At 40.3% G+C, this 21,533-nt stretch overlaps 1 protein-coding gene across 8 annotated transcripts in view; it reads left to right on the top strand.

Moving 5' to 3' along the window:
• Positions 1-21,533, top strand: part of PAG1 (phosphoprotein membrane anchor with glycosphingolipid microdomains 1) — a 96,598-nt gene that overhangs the window by 41,374 nt on the left and 33,691 nt on the right. For 3 of the 8 annotated variants that reach the window (XM_083623380.1, XM_083623378.1, XM_083623376.1), the window contains exon 2: positions 10,557-10,629. The exons of 2 other annotated variants lie outside the window; for them this stretch is intronic. The gene's annotated coding sequence lies outside the window, so the exon portion shown is untranslated. Of the gene's footprint in view, positions 1-8,341; positions 8,583-10,556; positions 10,630-21,533 lie in introns of those variants that run through there. 3 more of the 8 variants (XM_083623382.1, XM_083623383.1, XM_083623379.1) reach the window with 3 other exon arrangements.

Below are 21,533 nucleotides of genomic sequence, written 5' to 3'. Positions count from 1 at the left end.
CTGGAGAAGGTCCTTCAGTCACGATCTCAAGGTTTGAGCAGGTATATAAAGCCAATAGATAATCTGTGTAAGGCAGCTAGATGATTTCACAGTTCAGAAGCAATTTGGTGGATTCAGCCCCTGAGGCAATAAGGGTTAAGAGAAGCATTGCTTACAGCTCTGTATCAAACTGCATTATGAGGGAGCATAATATTCAACTCGGATAGCTTTGGATATAATTCCTGTTCCTGAAGCCTTTCAGCTCTGTGTTCTTATGAGCTGGCACCAAGGAACGTGGGGGAGGGGGGGAAATCAAAGCATGATTAGGCTGTGTATTTTGCTTAGAAATAACTGGTTTTTTTCCTTTTGTGAATTTACTTCCAGGCCTGTGTGTGCCTATTGCTAAGATCTGAGTCCTAATAATGGCAATATGGCAACTTTTGTTTTAAATGGAGCGGGAAATGCCAGTGACAAGAGGCAAATCCTATAGGCATTGGGTTTTGTGTTTGTTTGTTTGCTCATCAATAACACTGTGTTAAAGAGCAAACTATGACAAATGAAAACAAATACCGGTACATTATTGATACTGTCGTGGAAATGCTTCTTGGGCAACGGCAGTTACCAAAGCAGTATTACGGAAAGCACTAAAATTAAAATCTAATGAAGTCTCAGCTCAAACTTTAAAACACCCTATGACATGCTCTGTTGGGGTGGTAGCCGACTAACTCGTAATCATTGAAATCAATGGGCTTTATGATTGTGTTCAACTGACTGTTACTTAGGTCTGTTAATTTCAGTGAGCGAACCCTCAGAACAGCACACAAAGGAAGGGGGATCATTTCATCTGGCATAGCACAACTTTGAATTCCACCCAAAGGGTCTACTTTGAGTAAAAGTTAGTTGACTTACTATATGTATATTTGTAAGTACTCTTGTGCTGATACTTAAATGCTTTTAGATTTATGCTAGTAAGAGATGGCCCTGTATGGTTATGACAACAGAGGTGTAGCTTTGCTAATGGTTTAGAGAAGCAGTATCAGCATTTTGGCCTTTCCCTAATGGAGGGCAAAACTGTGGCTCAGCTGAATCAGTTTAAAAGCCATTTTTCAAAAACCAGGGGTTTCTGCTAATGCATTCTCTCCCTTTTTTGATAGTTGGCAGAGGGGATTTATGCTGTTTTAATTCAGTGGTGCTTCGAACAGAGGAGATATGATCAGCTGATATGCATGGGTCATATTAACACTTCACTTACTGGGAACGTTGAATGAAAAAACGGGATCAGCTCTTGGAGAGGAAATGCTGGTGAGACGCAGCTGGAATATATATATAAATAAGAGGCTGAAGGGAAGAGGAAGTTGGATACAGAGCTGTAAATGGATGGGGGACCCAAGCAGTGAAGGGTGCTCATTCATGGGAGACGTTTATGAGGTCATAAATTACGTCTTGGGCTATTACTGAGTATGTTTGTTTGATGGTCCTAATATAGTGGTGGTGTTTGGAAGCTCTTGTATTGATTTAGTTTAGCCCATTAAAAAAAAAGGCCTTTTATTTCCTGGCTTCTTCTCCACAGCTTCAGAATTAGTATGGCTTGAAAAGCACACAAAATAACTAGGAAGAGGCATGCATGGGCTCTGGTGCTTCCCATCTGCCACTGCTTTCCCCCCTCTACCCCAATTCTTATTTTGCTCTGCCTGTCCCTTTTACTCTCTCTACATTTTCTCCTCCAACTTCTACCATTTGCCATTGTAAGAGGAGGAGGAGGAGGAAGAATGAGTGTCCTGTACATGAGAGGTCTATTCTTCTCCCCCACAGCCTTGCTTGTAACCAACAGCTTGCAAAGTCAGGTCTCTTGTAATAGTAAGGGTGCCAAAGAAAAACAAGTGGCCTTTTTTAGCTCCTTAGGTTGACCGAGTCTTGCTAAAAAGAAACTTGACAGAACCAGCATGTTGCAGAATTCTATATTTGGAGTTCTATATTTTTAATCACTTAGGTTCTAATCCAATTTACTACCCCTATTTGCATGGAAAATGGGTGGTGGTGGTTTTCTTCTTAAATGTGGTACCTGAAATTGTCCTAACAGTTTAAAGTTGAGGGGGTTGTTTACCATGGCAGCTAGTAGTATTTTTATTTTATTTTATTCAAATGCATGTATTAGTGAAATCAACATACACAAATGCATTATATAAAAAAATACATTAAAAAATTGTCCAGTAGCACCTCAGAGACCAACTAAGTTTGTTCTTGCTATAAGCATGCACACGAAAAGCTTATACCAAGAACAAACTTAGTTGGTCTCTAAGGTGCTACTGGACAATTTTTTAATATGTTTCGACTGTGTCAGACCAACATGGCTACCTACCTGAGTCTAGAACAAATGCATTATATTAGAGGAAATTGCTTTGCAAAAATGACTATATTAAGCAAAATTGCCTACTAAAAAATGTGTCTATTAGGAGAAATTCCCACCAAAATGCTGATGAATAAAATATATTTGCAATGAAGTAAGTAGACGCCAGAGCATTGCATATCATACTGCAAAGGTTCTGAAGATGTCTAGGTTTCTGTTGTTCCTGAAGACTGAAAATTCACTTTAGGTGTAAGTGCAGAATTGAATGCATTCCTTTTCATAGTGCTTGATGTCACAGCAAATCCTTCACCACAAATAATTATGAAACTTGATATATATTTAGGAACATTTCATAATATTCAGTATTTTATATTCATCTGCTTAATTGTTTGACTAGGAAGAAAGGATGAAGATGAAATGACTTTTACAAGGACCCATAGATTCTTTCGAGACTTTCCATTTCAAGAGCCAGAAATATTTTGCATAATTCATCTTATTTCCCTCCCCCCACATTGTTTCTAGTCAATTGCTTTCCCGATATTAATTTACACTCTTTGCATTGAATACATGTAATAGCAGTTTTGCTGCCTGAGTTCCCACAATACCAGCAAATGATCTTATTTCAGGGGTAGCTAAGTTCTTTTCACCATCATCATAGAACTATCATTGATTTATCAGAAGCAGAAGCAGCTGCATGCCCCTTGGGAAAGTTCACAGCTGTCTGCAGCTGCTGCGGTAAATTTCTCTCATAAGAATCCATTGCGAGAAAGGAAATAAACTTCAGGAAATAATGTTAACTCTGTGTTTTGTGCATGGCTGTAGTGATGAAAAGCATTACAGGCAACTGATTAAAATATTGGTCTCCTTCCCTCTCCCTCCCCCCGCCACTGCAATTTTCACTTTATTCATTACAGTAATATATTCCAACAAATGATCAAACTACACCATACATAGAAATGAATACCGTATTAGTATTTATCCCTGCATACGTGATATTTTTCTTCAGTCATAGTTTTAATTAAAGAGCAGAGGCAATTTGTGTTGAGCGTCCAAAATGATAAATAAAATCTCATTGTTTCAGTAAACAATCCAATTGTAAGATTAAGTGTTCCTCATTTGTCCATATTTCATAGCAGGTCCTGTCTCATTGTTCATACTGTTTACATATGTAACAAAGTCGTACCAAGCTGTTGTTTTTTCAAAACTTAGATACATTTGTTTTTATACCTACAGTGGTACCTTGAGTTAAGTACTTAATTCGTTCTGGAGGTCTGTTCTTATCCTGAAACTGTTCTTAACCTGAAGCACCACTTTAGCTAATGCGGCCTCCTGCTGCCGCTGCGCCGCCAAAGCACAATTTCTGTTCGCATCCTGAAGCAAAGTTTTTAACCCGAGGTAATATTTCTGGGTTAGCGGAGTCTGTAACCAGAAGCATATGTAACCTGAAGCGTATGTAACCCGAGGTACCACTCTATAGGTTGTGTGATCCAATGCCTAAGCCAATACCACTCACATGCTGTAATCAATAAAAGTTGTGGCCTTTTCAGCCCATTAACCTAAATACTTGTGTCCTTATTCACCACTACGCGGGTGCGGGTCCTCGACTTACAATAGAGGGAGTTGTGAGACAACAACATCTGGAGAGCCATAGGTTCCGCATCCCTAGTCTAATGCTGAATATTTCATTAATCAGTTCCGAAACAGATGTCAACACCTTTGAAGTTCAAGAGCTAAGGTTTTCTACAGCAAGCATATTTTGAAATTCAGCAGTTTCCAGACATTAATGGAACACAGGCCACTTTCAAAAGGTGGACAGAAAACAGTGTTGCTGTTTCACAAAAAGAACACCAGATTGGTGATTTTTTTTTTAAAAAAAGCTCTTTTTCCTAATTACTTTGCCTAGTGTTGTCACTGGAATGGCAACAAGATGTCAGTCTTTCCTCTTTGTATTTTTATAGGGGAAATCTTAAGATTAATTATCTGTTAATGTGCAGTCATATTGCATGGTTTCCCTTTCTGGTGGATGGGCATAATTTTAGTTTCATGAATATTTAATTTCCAAAGTCCTCCATTATGCTGACATCCAGTGACTTGGCGTATTATTTGACATGCTTTTTAATCAGATTTGGCATGTCAGAAAAGTGTTTTTATTACGATTCCCTTGTGTTTTGAGAGCTTAGCAATTTCATTTAGCTAAATGAAATATTCTGCATAATTCAAACTATATCTAGGGATTTCTTATTACTCGGTCATGACAACATGGTAAAATGATTGGTTTTTGTCATTTTCCTAGCCATATTACTTTAAATGCATGTGAAAGTCGCAAGTATGGGGGGGGGAGGCATGATTGGAAATCTAATTAAGAAATGAAAATAACAGCATGAAAGACCACTAAGCCTGTCAGTTATTTCATCTTCTTAAATGAGGCACAGAATAGTACTCATGAAATGGTATGACAGGCAGTTCAAGATGTCCAACAACTGAAATACTTACTAGAAAGATGCATATTTATTCTACTTTTGATTGCATTTCCCCCCATGTGTAGACATTAACAAGTGGTGTGGGGTGAATACAGCTAGAGGAGCAATAGTCAGTGGTACGTCTAAGGCTCTGTTGAATTGCCACCTTTGGCTTCTATGGGACGGAGGACATAAAATAAATTTAATAAATAATATGCAATTTATTTGTCCCTTTCATAAAAAAGGAAAACAAATGTTTAAAAGCCTATTTTCAATAAGTATGCACTTGGAATTTTTTATTCAGTGGCCTGCTAGGCTCCAGTTTTGAAGCCTTCCTTCAAATGCCTATTCAGAATATGCACAAGCAATAGGATTTCATGCATGCTTTGGGTGGGCAGTGGGTGCCATAGGTGGGACCCCTCAATTTATCTTGGATGAAGTTGTGAGGGGTAATACTGAAATGAGTGTGGAGGACACACAATATTGCTATTAGGTTAATCAGACCTTGCTATCAATGAAACATCAAGTGTATTATAAGATTTACAATATTTTGCTGGCTATCATCACTGTGAGTCAAAACTTAACAATGGCTATCATTCTGTTGAGACTTTCATCAGCTACAAATTGCTTCATGCAAATCACAAGAGGCATGCATATCAAAGCAAGGAATAAAATAAAGGCCTAGGATTGAGGATACAATACTCTAATTTGGTTTCTGGGTTGACACTTTTTCAGTTGAGCTCCATGTATTCTTGTGTCCACATCACAACACCTCTATAGTCAACCAAATTATCAAAGCTATTTCAGGGCACATAGTCGTTTGCATGATCAGGACATGTGTTCAAGAGTCTACAAGCTTAGCTGAGTGTATGTAAAACCATTGAGAGTTTTATTGCTTTCAAGTTTCAGCTCTGCTCAAGAGAAGACAATTGTAATTTGCATGAGACTTCCTCATGCAACCACCTCTGCAGCTGATGTTGCAGGGAAAGGAATCACTGGTATTGGCTTTAGAGCTACAGCAGGGTGGTTGTATGAATCTACTCTATCCACTGAGTTTGCTCTTGGCCTGTTACTATCAATATCTGAAAAAAAATATTTGGGTTGAAAAGACTGAGAGTCAACTTGGGCAAGACTTTTATTGCTACCGGGCCTCCATGAACATTCCAGTACAGTCATACCTCAGAAGTCGAATGCCTTGCGAGTTGAACGCTTTGGCTCCCGAATGCCGCAAACCCAGAAGTGAGTGTTCCGGTTTGCAAACATTCTTTGGAACCCGAATGTCCGACACGGGTTCTGCTTGGCTGCAGGAGCTTCCTGCAGTCAATCGGAAGCCACGCCTTGGTTTCTGAATGTTTTGGAAGTCGAACAGACTTCTGGAACGCATTCCGTTCTGTTTCTGAGGTACGACCGTAATTGTTCCTAAACAGCATACTTCTTTGAGAGGCAGGGTAGCCTCCTGCTAGATACAGGCAAAATCTCCAGTTCTCAGAACTGGGAGCTACTTGTCAGTAGTGTGTCTGTCTTAGGAGAATTCAGCTGCACTTTATTGTTCCTCATCTGGGCCACTTCTGTGTCCATATGGATATATTCAATAATGCTTAGTTGAATTAAAGGTTATTCTGGGTCTGGACTCATGGTAGTTCACTGTACCTACGTGAAGTAGGATTTCATTTTGATAGGTAATCTTTCATTTTTATGTTATTAACTGCAATAAGATGGATCCAAAACAGCTGGTGTTCTGCAGTCTCCAAGACCACGTCAGCTGCTCTGGCACATTAAACCTTGAGCTACATTTGAGAATAAAGTGCTGCACTACCTTGATGCAGTTTGACCTTAAAAAAAGAAAAACTAGCTCTGGTTTGCCTCAAGCAATAAATGTTTTTAAAAACCTCCATAAGATTTATGTATTATTTCCCTTTTGCCATTTATTGGATCGTACAAGTAGTGTTACATGTACTGAATGTACATACAGTGCTGGCCTTGTAGCATTACTTGGTTTTATTCATTTTTAGAATAAATATTGAAGCAGGCTTTTAAAGGAGTAAAAAGACCCACAATCTTCTATCAGTCAGGCAGCACAGGCCATTTCCTCTAGGCCACAGCTCTTCATTTTTATATAGTTAATACGTTGTTATAATGAGTAGGAACATGACAAAATTTCATCATGGACATTGTCAGCCTCAATCTGTTCAAAACTCATTTGGGGAAAATAAAAGGGCCTCCATTTAGCTTGTGAGTGAGTTGCCATTTAATTACATAATTACTGCATTGGGACGCGTCATCTGGGAATTGTATTGACTGTGTCGTTGTGTCAGACTTGTGCAGTTGTGGGGATCCTGCAAAATTAATGTGTATGGCACTCAACTCATCTGTTTCATATTAAGGGTGCATTCAGTTGTCTGAAGTTACACTTGGAAGAACTTTGGCTGATTTCCTGTGACCCTTGCTGGATACAGCCAATTGTCCACCTGATACAACATTCTGTCTATACAAGTGGCTAGCCAAATGCCCCTGGGAAACACTCAAGTAGGGCATGATGGCGAATAGCCATCGTCTATTTATCTGTAGCATCTGGTGACTCTCAATCAGCCTCTGGCAGTCTTTGAAGGAAAATGTAGGAGGATGGTCCAGATATGGTCAAGTAGCCGCCACTGCATGGGTTTAATCAAATACATGTGCTACCAGACAGCATAAAATCAGAATGGGCTATGTACAGAAAGGTTTGGTTCTTAAAAAAACATTCCTTTCATTGGAAGACACACTGGTATCTTTCCAGCAATGTCTGTAAGGATACTTAATTTAATAGTGTACTATATGGCTCTATAGTGAAATGTTATTGATAGCAGAGGAACAGCTTAGCCTATAAACCACAAGTTTATATCATTTTAATATTTTTATCATTTAGGTGCTCTAATGCACGAAAGATCATTGCACCAATATGATCACTGCACAGCAGGCATTCAGTATCCGCAGAATCATTTTGCATTTTCTTGAAATTAGTCTCCTTGCCTTGAAGGAGCAAAGTGAGCCCCCAGTCACCCAAAGATTTATTCATCCGCTATCATCACACAAATCCCACTTCAAACTCTTGCTCTATCGTTCATAATACAAGTTCTCAATTCCCGAAGCCCGGTCTCTGTTCAAAGACCAAATCTGTTTCGAAACAGAGAGTAGCCGGAAGATTTATCCACACTCAGCTGACAATCTGTGAGATTTTCTTCTTGCTCTTTTGTTTTGCTCTTGATGGCTTGAAGCAGACTTTCCATACCCAGAAAATGGATGTTCCAGATGTTTGCTTTCACATCCAGTCACTTAGAAAGTATAAAGCCAGTTGATGCATTCCATTGTTAAATCTATGCTATTGAATAATAATTAAAAAATCATATTCTTTTGCTGTCATTTTAATAATGATGACTGGCACTGAGGAAGGGGACACACTAAAATATACTAGCGATTTCCTGTCATCCGTTCTCACCCTAGTTAGATTGCTTTGAAAGGAGGAGGAGGGAAAAGTCCAGAGCTGTACATGAGAGGAGTGTCTTTGTGATACTATTCATTCTCTGTTCTGACAGAGAAGGCATTGTTTGCTCACTGTAATAGGCTTGGCAGCCAAATAAGGTAGGGATCTGTGCTGCGCATACAGATTCAGAAAGTAGCAGAGCGGGCAAGAATCTGAAAATTCCAAGAACCAGATCACTGGGAAGGACTTCATAGCATGCTGTGCATATAGCTTGTTTGGTATTGCCTTTGCATGACAATCTGTACAGTTCTGAATGAAGAAGCATGTAAGAATAAAGGTAATTTTTTTTAAATTGTTTTGCTTTTATAGTGATTAATTAAAACTGCTAATAAGCCATCACCTTAACACAGAAATTTAAACACTGAACATCTGCAGCCTTATTTTGACTCTGAGGATCATTTAAGTTCAGTGCTGGTGCCTCCCCACTGTGCTTATGTCGACTGGATTAACATTTAATGAGAGAACTTGTGTGAAGAAGAAAAGGCCATTTAGGCTGCTTTAGCTGTTGCATTCTAGCCAGCAGCTAATGTTTATATGCAGTGTGGTTTGGGGATCTTGCTAATAGGAATGCATTTCTGCAAAGCCACTAGATGAGGTTAAATAGCTTTGCACACTTATATAGTTCCTTGCCTCTTGGTCACTTCCTGTAGCAAAAGCTGCTGTGAACAATATTGTGACGCTAATATTATTTCCACATCATACAACAAAATGGAAACAAGCATGCATTATTAAATATTATTAAGCAATATTTATTAAAGCATTATGAGTAATGGATTGCAAACTGTGTCAAAGCTGACATTTAAGTAGTAATTCATGTGTTTGCCCTGGTCATCTCAGTGATTATTCCTTCATAACATCAATCTCCTCTATTTTGCCTCATTTCTTTTTTCTTTTCTTTTTTAAAAAGGAAAATCACGAATGTTTCACACATGCACAAACAGGCACACATTTGAGTGCTTATCAGTCTTCTGGCTGTTTTAATTGCTGCTGTGCTCTGAAAAAATATTCAGGGTTCAACAGCCATCATTAGTGAACTATAAACAAGAGGGTTTTTTTCTGAGAAGTAGTCTAAAAATATCTAATCTTTTGAGGAGGGAGCTGAGTGGCTTTGCTTGTTTAACTTCTCCCAAGTTGTGGTTTGGGGGGGCGGGGGCTGAAAATGGAACGTTTTAGAAACCATGCTCACAATTTACCTAAAGGGAAGCAGAAATTGGAGTGACACATAGCATCAAAGTAGCATCCAGGCTTTTATTCCAGAGAACCCTGCTCATTCTTCCTTTGGATCTGCTCACAAGTTCTGATCTTGTGGGGCTTTGCTACTTTGTACTCCTGAGGTGTCTTAATCCCCAGGGAGCAACTGCTCTAAGAAGCAAAACACACTGTGTTGTGTATGTGACTCTGGAAACATGCTGCATGACAACAGCAGCTCTTGCCTATCTCATTTAAAAACTGCTATCTGATTAAGAGCAGCAGCAAGCTGTCCAGCTGCATTTCAACTGTCATTGTTGGTGAACAAGTAAAAGATGTTTCCTGGCCTAAATCAATCGGTTCAAATCTGTGTTATGGGCTGCTTAGAGATTACTTTGTGCCAGAAGACACTTAAAGCCTATTTACATGGTACCTTTGTAGTATTACATGAGATGTGTGTTGTTGTTTTTTAAATTCACCTAAATGCAAAAGCCTCCTGTTCTCACAGTGGCCAACCAGATGCCATGGGGAAGCCTGCAAGCTGGAGATGAGTTGCAGCAGTATTTCCCCAGCAACTGGTGTTCAGAGGCATAACAGTGGAGGCAGAACGTAGCCATCGTGGCTAATAGCCATGGATAGCCTTGGCCTCCATGAATTTGTCCGATCCTCTAAAAACCAACCAAGTTAGCAGCCATCACTGCCTTCTGTGGGAGCAAGCTTCTTTTATCTGTCCCAAATCTGCCAACATTCAGTTTCAGTCGGATGTACACTAGTTCTAGTCTTACAAAAGAGGGAAGAAAATGTTTGCACCATTTTATTGTTTCACTTCTTAACTTGCCGTTTCTCTAAACTAAGAAGTCCCGAATTCTGTGATGTTTCCTCACAGGACAGTTGATCCGTTCCCTTTATTATTTTCATTGCCCTTTTCTGAGCGTTTTCCAACTTGTTTGAGGTGACCAGAACTATACACAATATTCCAAATGTGGTTGCACCATAGATTTGTATACAATGGTGTTCTGATACCGGCAGTTTTATTTTCAATTCCTTTCCTACTGATCTCTAGGAACATGCCTTTTTCACAGCTGGGTCTACATCTTCATTGAGCTATCCAGTACAACCCCAAGGTCTTTTTCCAGGTCAGTCACCACCAATTCACACCCCATGGATATATATGTGAAAGTAAAAAAAAATTGTTTCAGCATGCATCACTTTTTTAGAAGGCTAAGTTAGAGGCATTAAACCCACTGGCTTTATCCCATTCCCACCTGTGAATTCCAGAGCAGCAAATTCTAAATTGTATTAATTTCAGTCCCCTGTTAGCTCTCAAAACAGGGGAGGGGTATAATGGGGCATATACACAGTGGGACACATATGGCTTCTAAGCTATCTGAATTGTGTCTAATACAGCACCTTCATTTTGAATTAAAGCAAGAGCTTGTTGCCTTTTGAGAGCTGGTGAAGGTGAAATAGGAACCTCACCAAGACTTAATTGCCTTTGCATTCATATGGGGAGAAGTGATCAAAATATACTAATGTAAGTTGAGAGTAGCTGTGCACATGCCCTAGATATATGTTCAGCTAGTCAGCTTCTAGTAAACTCACTAAGCGCACATCTGATTATCTGAGATTACGAAACCACTTCCTTCTTGTATCTTTCTCTCTATGTTTACTTGAAATTTAATAAGAGTCTCACTGACTCAGTCAACTTCCCTGTGCTTAAGAAGATTTAAAAATGTGAGTTGTTAAGATGCTACGTGTGTTTCATGTAAGCTCTTGTACCCTAAGGGTGAGGTGTCCTGGAAATACCCCGAATGCCTGATTAAACATTCCCATAGATATGCTGCTTTATTTATTAAAACACATGGGCCGCAATTCGGCGTACAGCTGTTTCCGCAGAAGCTCCACTGAAACTAATGTACTTCTACAAGGGCAACTGTAGGAGGGATTGCAAGCCTTATGACCTACAGGATGTATTTTAGCTGTTAACAGTTGAACTACGCATGTTCTGATATCCAAAATCATTGGAAGAATTGGGCATGCAAATTGTGATGTAAAAGCAGAAATATATTATATGCAGCAGAAGTGGAATTCTAAAACCCTTCTTTGCTACTCAATACTAAAGTGGCGGGAGGAGCAATCAACTGTGGGGGGAGTCAGCAGGACATTTAGGGGATAAAAGACCATTGGGGGCAGTGATGTAATCACCCAGGATGGATGCCTAATTTGATCTTGCCCCTTAACCCATATAATTCTCCCACAACCACTCATTTTTATGTCTGCATTTGAACTCCGCCCCCTAACACTGAGTGGGATATGACCCAGAGCCCTCGTGGATTAAGAAAAGCTATCATTTAATAAATATTTTGACACCAGACAGTAACTTCAAACACTGGTGACAGCCATGAAGGGCCCACAATTTAGTTCTTAAACCATTTGGGCAAAAATATGTTTGTTGGGCTGTTGCTGCACTAGCTTCTTCAAATTCCAATGAACTCTCAAATGGCATTACTTTCCATTTTTAGTGGAGAAGGACTTGAATTAACTCATAGGGATCTGCTTCTGTTTCTACTTACAGCTGTAAGATTGACTATTGCCAAGTTTTGGGAAGCCCCAACTTCTAATATGTTTGGAAACTGGTGTCAAAAAATTGGTTCTTGGCACTAATGGGACAGTTGATTGCAGAAAATATATAATGCTCAAACAGACAATTTTAATGAGGTTTGGTATAGTTTTATTTTATAGAGAGCTACAAGGAACACAATTACCAATCTCCCTCCACACATGGATTTTTATGGCAGGGCACTGAGATACGATATTCTTCAGAACTGGTATTCTCATGTCAAATACAGAGTCTTGAAAAACAGACCTTTCCTCAGTTGCGTATTTCCCTTGTTGTTGCATTTGTTTTGTTACATATAAATATCAATAAAATACATATAATAAAAAGGCTATCAGGAACCTGGGTCAAGGTTAAGGTTGCTTCCTCCCACCTATGGTTCAGCTCTGCAAATGACTTCCAAATAGGTAAAGGTAAAGGACCCCTGACATTTAATCCAGTCGTGAACAACTCTGGGGTTGTGGCACTCATCTCGCTTTACTGGCCGAGGGAGCTGACATTTGTCCGCAGACAGTTTTTCCGGGTCATGTGGCCAGCATGACTAAGCCACTTCTGGCGAAACCAGAGCAGCACACAGAAACACTGTTTACCTTCCTGCCGGAGTGGTACCTATTAATCCAGTTGCACTTTTGACATGCTTTTGAACTGCTAGGTTGGCAGGAGCTGGGACCGAACAATGGGAGCTCACCCCGTCACGGGGATTCGAACTGCCGACCTTCCAATCGGCAAGCCCAAGGCTCAGTGGTTTATACCACAGCGCAACCCACATCCCATGACTTCCAAAAACCACACTACTACTTGCAAAGTAACATGTAGCTACAAAAAGTAACATGTAGCTTCTGCTTTGAAGTTACCAGGCTGCCTTTCTCATCACAAGGTCTGCTTAATTTTACCCTGCTTTCACATCTTCTTTGTATTTAAGGTACAACTGAGGTGGAAAGCGTGAAACCCTCTTGATCCTATTTCATTCATAAAATTGTTCCAATACATTGCTTCAATTTGGTCAATCAAATGCATATATACTTTTCTTTACTACTTTTTGGTAAACGGCATAGTTCAGTTTTAAAATGTGTTATGTTAAATCTAATTGCTAGATGCTGGATCTGCCACTTTCATATATGTTACATTAAATATAGAGTTTGATGAATTGTGCTTTCTGAGGTTATAAAATAGAGGGCATTTCCTTGTAAAATTAGTGGTTTACGCTGATATATCAGGTGCAAAATGCGTGTCTCTGGCATTCTTTATGCTAGGAAGCACATGTTATTTGCCCATCGTCCATGTTCCCTTTTTAAAAATGCATGCATCTTTCTGCTTCCTCACTGAAACTGCATGACATCAGCTAATGGGTAAAGAAGAAAGCCTCTTTCACTATTTAAGTTTGCAATTAAATTATGGTGTGCAAAACAGTAGCTCCTAATTCCACATCATAGAATCATAGAATTGGACGGGACCCTGAGGGTCATCTAGTACAACCCTCTGCAATGCAGGAATTCTGCTCCAACCACCAACTTTCTGGTTAACACCCAGCACAGGTATATAATATCTGTTCTGTTACTTTTCTTGAATGCTCACATGAAATGATGTTGTACTACAACTAGTATTGCCCATTAAATATTTCCTAATGAGTAATTAACTGATGCAGACTCTACACTCAAGATGCATCAATGACCACTCCTTTAGCTTTACAAAAGCGTAGATAAAGACTCAGCTAAATAAACGGAGTGGGATCTCTGGGTCAGCCTTGTAAATGTCTGTGAACAGTATTACCTGCAAATGTGTTTCTTAGCCTCCTGAGGGCTGGCAGTGGAGCACAGCTGGCCATACAATGAAGTAGAGTGAGGGGAGCTATAATGCAACAGGTCCTTCTCCCTTTAAGCCAGCGGTTCTCAACCTGTGGGTCCCCAGATGTTGTTGGACTACAACTCCCATCATCCCTGAGCTCTGGCCTTGCTAGCTAGGGGTGATGGGAGTTGTAATTCAACAACATCTGGGGACCCACAGGTTGAGAAAGGCTGCTCTAAACTAACCCTCGAGTGCAATGGAAATCTCTCTTCCATTACCTGTGTCAAGGTAAGATTCAGATGGCAGTCTGGACACTTTTGTTCATGGAGCTATCTTGTACTTCACCTCAGACAGCAAAATGTCTTGGGCCAACCATGCTGTAGAAAGACAAAGAGCTCTTTCCTCCCTGCAGCACCCTGCTGCATTTCTGTTCTGGATGTGGAAGAAGGTACTTATCTCCCCTGGGAACCAGCTTGTTTTCTGGTCAGGTATATCCATCTTTCTTCTGCAATCCCACTCATTCACTCATATGGAATTCCATGCACTCACCTGCATGCAGTCCCTTTTTGCCTATGGGTACCAGGCAAACGGTTACATCCAAAGCTGCTCTGTGTGCAAAAACAATGCAATTTTGATTTATAGAGAAGGACAAATCTGTCTGTTCCAGTTTCTCGATTTCCCATACACTTTCCACAGTTGCCACATCCTCTTGAAAATTCTTTTTGTACACATTTCTCATAATATACACATTTGGATGCAGTTTTGCATTTTGAAAGCAATTGACCTGTGCACCTGCCATTTGCATAGAATGTCACTTCTATGCATTTTCTCCCTAAACATTTCCATACAGTAGCATTGTCTATTGCTATTGTGACATCACTCTATTTTGGCAAGTAGCTATTAAAAAGAAAAGAAAAATAACTAAAGACCACAGGTGATGTTTTTGTGTTTCATCAACTGCTACATATGGCTGTGATCCAAAGGACTCCTTGCATAGGACTAACGTTCTTTTGTCCATTGATAGGCTCTGCTGATCTTTCCTTCTGACTGCAGTGTATCATCCTGTATCAGATGCTGCTTGGGAAGGTTCCCTAACCTTCAAAGAGTTCTATTTTGGAAATGTCCCAGTCGGTGTGTTTGGATCCCATCAGTTTCTCACTTGCTTCTCTTTCTTCCACTTTGATGGATCTTTAAATTCTCAGCAGTGTTAATTGATTCTCCAGTTTTTCTGTCCTTTCATTTCCAAATAGATTGCTCCATCTTATTATTACAGTCTTGAAAGCAGGAGAACCCAAAACAAATAGCTTCCTGAAAATACTCTTTTGCTGTTCCTTTGACCTTGTCCTCTAATGCTGGTATATTTCGGCGCTCGGCGAACTGCAAGGCAACAGCATTAAATAACTTTTTTAGCTGCACTCATCATTCTTTTCCCCACTGTCCTCCAGCCAGTTGGCATGCTAGAATCTCTTCATTTGCAGAAAGAAGCATGGTTCAGATAGTGTAGTTTTCCTCCAAGTCCCCTGTTACCTGATCACCCACTTTGGCAGATTGTAAAGAACACTAAATATACTGTGGAATGTCTGCATTTCCCTTTTCCAACTTTCCTACTTAACTCCATTCGGAGTCATGAGAGCTGCTAAGTCAATTCTTCTATACCGCTTTTAAAGCAATTAACTTACAAAATGTTAGGGCTAAAATACACTCCCTGAAGACTCCAGGGGTTGCAAAGCTTTCATTTCTTTATTTAAACCATGCTTGCTGTGCCTAATTTTCAGTGTCATATCAGTGTAGCTCGAAGTGTTCACAGAGGATAATAAAATGTAAGAGAACATTCATTGCACCAGAATCACCATCTTGATTCCTCAGTTTGCTGGGCTCACAAATGAATGCTTAGAACTGGCCGCACCCTGACAGCTGCATTAGGACTGTGTGACAAATAAATATGCACGGTCTGTGATGCCATTGATACAAGTGGATATGCTACTGCACATTTTTAGGATTAAATTATGTGACAACTTTTGAATTGTCAAAGCCAATGGGGATTTCTAAGTTGATTTTCTATTCACTATTACAATATGTACAAACATCTGAAACTTCTGCAGTAGTAGTTCTAGGCTGGGTGACTTCAAGTGCTCTAAATAAGAAAGCAAAGAAGGGGTTCAAAAACTTTGGGTTGTTTATTTCAGTGTCTAGTTAGTGAGAACACTCTTGGCTAAGACCCCCTGTCTCCCTACAAGGGCCTAAGATGACCCACACATCATGTTCATTATTATTAATCAATTTGTATAGACAACTATGCCATAACCGAAATAAATTTTTTAAAATGTCCAGTAGCACCTTAGAGACCAACTAAGTTTGTTCTGGGTATAAGCTTTCGTGTGCATGCACACTTCTTCAGAGCCGCATGAAATGGAAGTCCATCAACCTCACAATTTTTTAATTTATTTTGATTGTGTCAGACCAACACGGCTACCTACCTGAATCTATGCCATAACCATCACACTTACCCTGGGCTGAAAATCTAGGTAATCCAAAGGAATAACATATGACCCGAAACGTGTGTGTGTGTGTGTGTGTTTCATTGACTTGATTTGTATTCTGAAATTCATTGCCTTTGTATACTAGGTAGGCATTCTTTGTGTTTAGTTTTAGATGGCAGCTTAAAGCACTTCTGTTTACACAAGCTTACCCAAATTAATGTGGCTCTGATCTTTGCCTTTTATGTGCACTGCTTTGAGAATGTTTTTCTTGATTTAGTAGTATAGAAATTGAAGTACAAAACAAATATGTTCAGATTAGTATTGATAGAATTGCAAGACTTGTATCCCCTGCCCCCCCCCATTACTAACAATTAGATTAAATATTTCACTATTCTGGTAATGTGCAAGAGACAGTGTGGGATAGTTGACAGTGTTGGACTTGGATCAGGGAAATCCAAGTTCAGATCAGTGGCCAGCCATATAATTTGCTGAGTGATCTTACATCAATTCCATCATAGCTTCCCTCACATATTTGTTATAAAGATAAGATTGACGAGAGATAACAGACATGCCACTCTGAGCAACTTGGAAGATAAAAATTAAATAAATACATATTCCAAGATTATGTTAAGAACAAGAACTTTAAGGTGTTTGCTATTACTCTCCTTGTTCCGAAGAAATTAAATTTACAGAGAAAGCCTATAAATGTTTCCTTGAAAGTCCCACTGTGTTCAGTGAGGCATACTCTCTAGTAAATGTGCTTAGAGTTTTATTCATAGGGTGTTCTGGTTTTGCTATGTTTGTGATTCCATTATACTTTAATGGAATTGCACCTCAGTTGTTGAAACTTATCGAGAGGTTACTGGAATATTTCTATCATCTGGTTAGAATTTCATTACAAAAGAGCAGGAATGAACAAACCTGTCAATTTCCCACTCTTAAGTTCAATTGTCCACAGAGGTTTGTAATTAAAAAAAAATCATTATGAAATTTCTCCTAATTCTCTTGTATGTAGTTTTGCCTAATATGCCTATTTTTGCAAAGCCATTTTTACACTTTGCCCTAGAATATACATTTTTATACACAATGTTATACCCATTGCTTGGAAACAGAACTGTACTGCAAAAGTCAAAGAGATACAAATTTCAAAGGATGGGTGTGTTTTCATCCACCTATTGTTTTGGAAAATATTGAATAGGTAGGTCCATCTTTAAATGAAAACTTAATTGAAAATCTTCCCCATATATAAGTGGTAGTAAAGAAAATGGCATCGGGATATATCCCCCCCCCCCGTTAATATATAAATAGAGCAATTTCATTTCTGCCATGCTTCTCAAATTTATTGCCAAGTACATATAACTTGGCTGAAATAACTAAGGGAAATCAGAATGGAGATCTTGCTCTTATTACCCAAGAGAGACACTGCCGTCTGCCTGGGTTTTGATAGCTGTAGTTGTTTGTATTCACTTAATCAAAAACAAGAAATTCTCAGGGGAAAGAAATACCAGGTTTTGTCATTCTCCTTGTAGGAGAAGGGAAGAGTTAAAATTGGTGAACATGGGACAAAAGAAAGATTAGTCTTCTTTGATAAATGTCAGGTTTTTCATACTTACAGCCAGTTTTAAAATGATTGATTTTATTTATTATATTTCTATGCCTTTTTTCATTCACACAAATTGCAAAGTGGATTACAAACAATAAATAACAATAACATAATAGAACATCACAAACACAACATACCGTATTTTTTGCACCATAACACTCACTTTTTTCCTCCTAGAAAGTAAGGGGAAATGTCTGTGCGTGTTATGGAGGGAATGCCTACGGGTGGCATGCCTACAGATTTTCCTCCTCTAAAAACTACGTACGTGTTATGGTCGGGTGCGTGTTATAGAGCGAAAAATACGGTAAATTGTATAGAATAATTAACAAATTATCAGGAAACAATTAAAGTCTACAAAACACTATTAACAAAACAAATAAGCTAAACAGCACAATTACAATTCACAAAGTACTGCAGCAGTCATAATTTATAAAACAATACAGTGGTACCTGGGGTTAAGTACTTAATTCGTTCTGGAGGTCTGTACTTAACCTGAAACTGTTCTTAACCTGAAGCACCACTTTAGCTAATGGGGCCTCCTGCTGCCGCCGCACCGCCGGAGCACGATTTCTGTTCTTATCCTGAAGCAAAGTTCTTAACCCAAGGTACTATTTCTGGGTTAGCAGAGCCTGTAACCTGAAGCGTATGTAACCTGAAGCGTATGTAACCCAAGGTACCACTGTATTAACAACATTAACAAAATAACAACCAAAAAATAAACTAAGCACTGTTGAATTCATGCGCACATTCTCCCCATCCCCATGACTTATGATCTTCTTTTAAATGAACATGATTGCTATCGCGGGGGGCGGGGGGAGAGCTACATTGAAGTAAAAGGATTGCTTAATGTATGATAATTCTGTGCCCTGGCTTACTCCCAAGTCTTATATACCCCAGGGGATAGTAATGTAAAGCAAAGATGGGGAAAAGGGAAACTTTTGAAACAATCCTTCCTCTATTTTACACAATGGAAAGTTTTAAAGGAAGTTTCAGAGGGATCTGATTCTAAAATAACATAAAATTGCACAATTGATGACACAATCTGTAAATTTAGCAGCTTTGAAATTCTATTAGTACATCATATAGGAAATACTGGGATAGATGGAGCAAGGCAGCCTGTGTAGTCAAAATGGTGCCATGCATGCACAAGAGAGGTATTAGCAGGCATGCTAGAGGAGAGTCCCAAGGTTTTCAGGAGTAACAAGCAATTCTAGGGTAGGAAAGCCCTCAGGTGAGGGGCAATACCCAAACCAGCCCAATGTGTACTAAGCATGCTCAGTGGGTATGGAATGACTTTGTGGGGCAGGGGGCAGGGACAGAAAAACAGAGATATAGGAGGAATGAGTTGGAGTATTCTGGAAGAAGGTACGGCTGGCTGGCTGGAACTTGAACAGGAACACTTAGCAGTGAGCACTTCATTATGGGTCCCAGGGGTATTATATTAATCTTTAGAAAGGTTGCCAGGAAATATCACTGCAAAACAAATGTGATCCTTCCTTTCCTCTGAGAAACATGATTAGCTTCATGAAAACCCGTTTTGTCCAGTGTAATTCAGGTACAAATTTCAGCTGATAAATTTGACCAAATTGGAAAGACGGTAAATTTTGTGATGCAAATAAGTGATCCAGAGGATAAATTCAGGTACATGTTGGAGTATCCATGAACTCAGCTGAACTTGCACCATTTATTTGCTTATTGTTTTTTTTTACCCATGGAACAGCTGCTCCCTTATGTGCTGCATGAGCTGCTTTGGAATCTCTCTTGTGCTTCAAAGGTGACTTACAATCTAACATGACGCACTGCTGACTTGCAAGGGCCATAGCATCTGCTTTGCATGCAGAATGCCCCAAGTTCAATTCCTGGGCTGAAAAGGACTCTTTTCATGAACCCTGGCAAATCACTACCTGTGCTGGTCCCGTGGGCTAACCGAAAGGCGAGGTCCGAGTCCAGTCCGAGGCCGAAGGTGCAGTATGGAGGCAGTCTGTAAAAGTTGAAGCTGGATGCAGGGCAGGTAGTTGGGTGAGGTCAGGAGCTCCAGCAGGACAGGGTTCAGGCAGGAACTGTCAACCAACGAAGTTGCTCCCGTAACTTGGGACTGGGGCTGGCTGGCTTTTATCTGCCCCAAGGCACAGGGCACCCCCGATCCTCAGGTGACTCGCCTCTCCTGGCCTGGAGGCGAGCACTCCTCCTGCGGGAACTTAGTTCCCTCCGCCTCTCTGCCCTGAGCCTCTGCAGCTCAGGAGAGGTTACCCGACCCAGAGGCAACCTCAGCTTCCTCTGCCGGGGCTGAGAGTGGAGCACCTGCAGGCAATTGTTCCTCCACCCCTTCAGGAGCCCGAGCAGACTCAGCTGGTGCCTGCACCTGAGGATCCAGCACAGGTGACGACCCTTCAGGCTCATGCCCCAGCCCCGGCTCAGCTGGTTCTGGAGGCAGGGAATCCTGTGCAGGCTGGGATTCTTCAGGTTCAGCATCCAAATCCAAATCCCGGGCCATCACACTACTAGTTAGTGCACACAGTACACAGACTAATCTTCTGACTTGGCATAAGACAGGTTCTCGTGTTTCTATGATTTGATGAAAGGAAACACAGCAGTGTAGCTAGCCGCTCATGTGCCAGGTGCAGTGTGCATGTCCTGCAGCCGGGGTGGGGTGAGCTACCCATGGGCACAGGGCGCGCTGCGTGGAGCCTCCCCCTCAGCTGTAGGGCAGCTGAGGGAGAGGTGGAGGGCAGACACAAGTCCCAGACTGCCGTTTTAGGCAGCGCAGAGCCTGCAGGCGCCCAAACCACCACATCACTCTCAGGAGAGACGCGTGGTTCAGGCACGCTTCAGGTCACACGGTAAGTGCCGGCTTCTGCAGTGTGGTGCCCAGTGCCAGCCGCATTTTGTTACATTTGTTGACTGAACTAAAAGGTTTTGTGAGCCCATTTTTTAAAAAAACCTCATATTTTTGTCATTTTGTCAGCCCCCTCAGGGATGACACCTGGGGTAGACCGCACCCCCCGCTCCCCTTTCCTCCGCCACTGAGGAAACTTACCAATTAATTCACAGGGTCTTCTTTTCTTTTTGAAAGGCTTCTCACTTTGCAGTAAATAAATTACTTTACAATCTCCTGTTCAAGAAAGAGATGCTGCTCAGTAGTGATGCAGGAAAGCCCCCCCCCCAATCTTTTGACTACTCTTTCTTGTTTTGTTGCGGTCCAGAAACAATTGCACATGTTTAAACTCTTTTACGATCACTGTGACTTAAGTGTATTGGATGGACTGTACTGTGTGTTTAAGAAGATTAATAGAAGATACTCCGTTCAGAAATTATGATAGAGGGTTTGGGGTTTTTTAAAAAAATGCAACTGAAAGCAGGAAGGGTGGAGGAGGGTAGAAGTAGTAGCAAAATAACCACAAACAGATGTGAAGCCATCATCCTGCATATTTTGCACACAGTTAAATGATGTGTGTTACATGAGTCACATTGTAAGCTACTTGACAATAAGCAGACAGTCTTTATTATTATTATTATTATTTGTGTGTGCAGATATAGTTAATTACAAAGTCAGGG

The sequence above is a fragment of the Podarcis filfolensis genome (assembly GCF_964270895.1).
Source record: "Podarcis filfolensis genome assembly, chromosome: 7".
In the NCBI taxonomy this organism is placed as follows: Eukaryota; Metazoa; Chordata; class Lepidosauria; order Squamata; family Lacertidae; genus Podarcis; species Podarcis filfolensis.
Note: the sequence above shows the minus strand (reverse complement) of the source record. Positions and strands in the feature narration are given on the sequence as shown.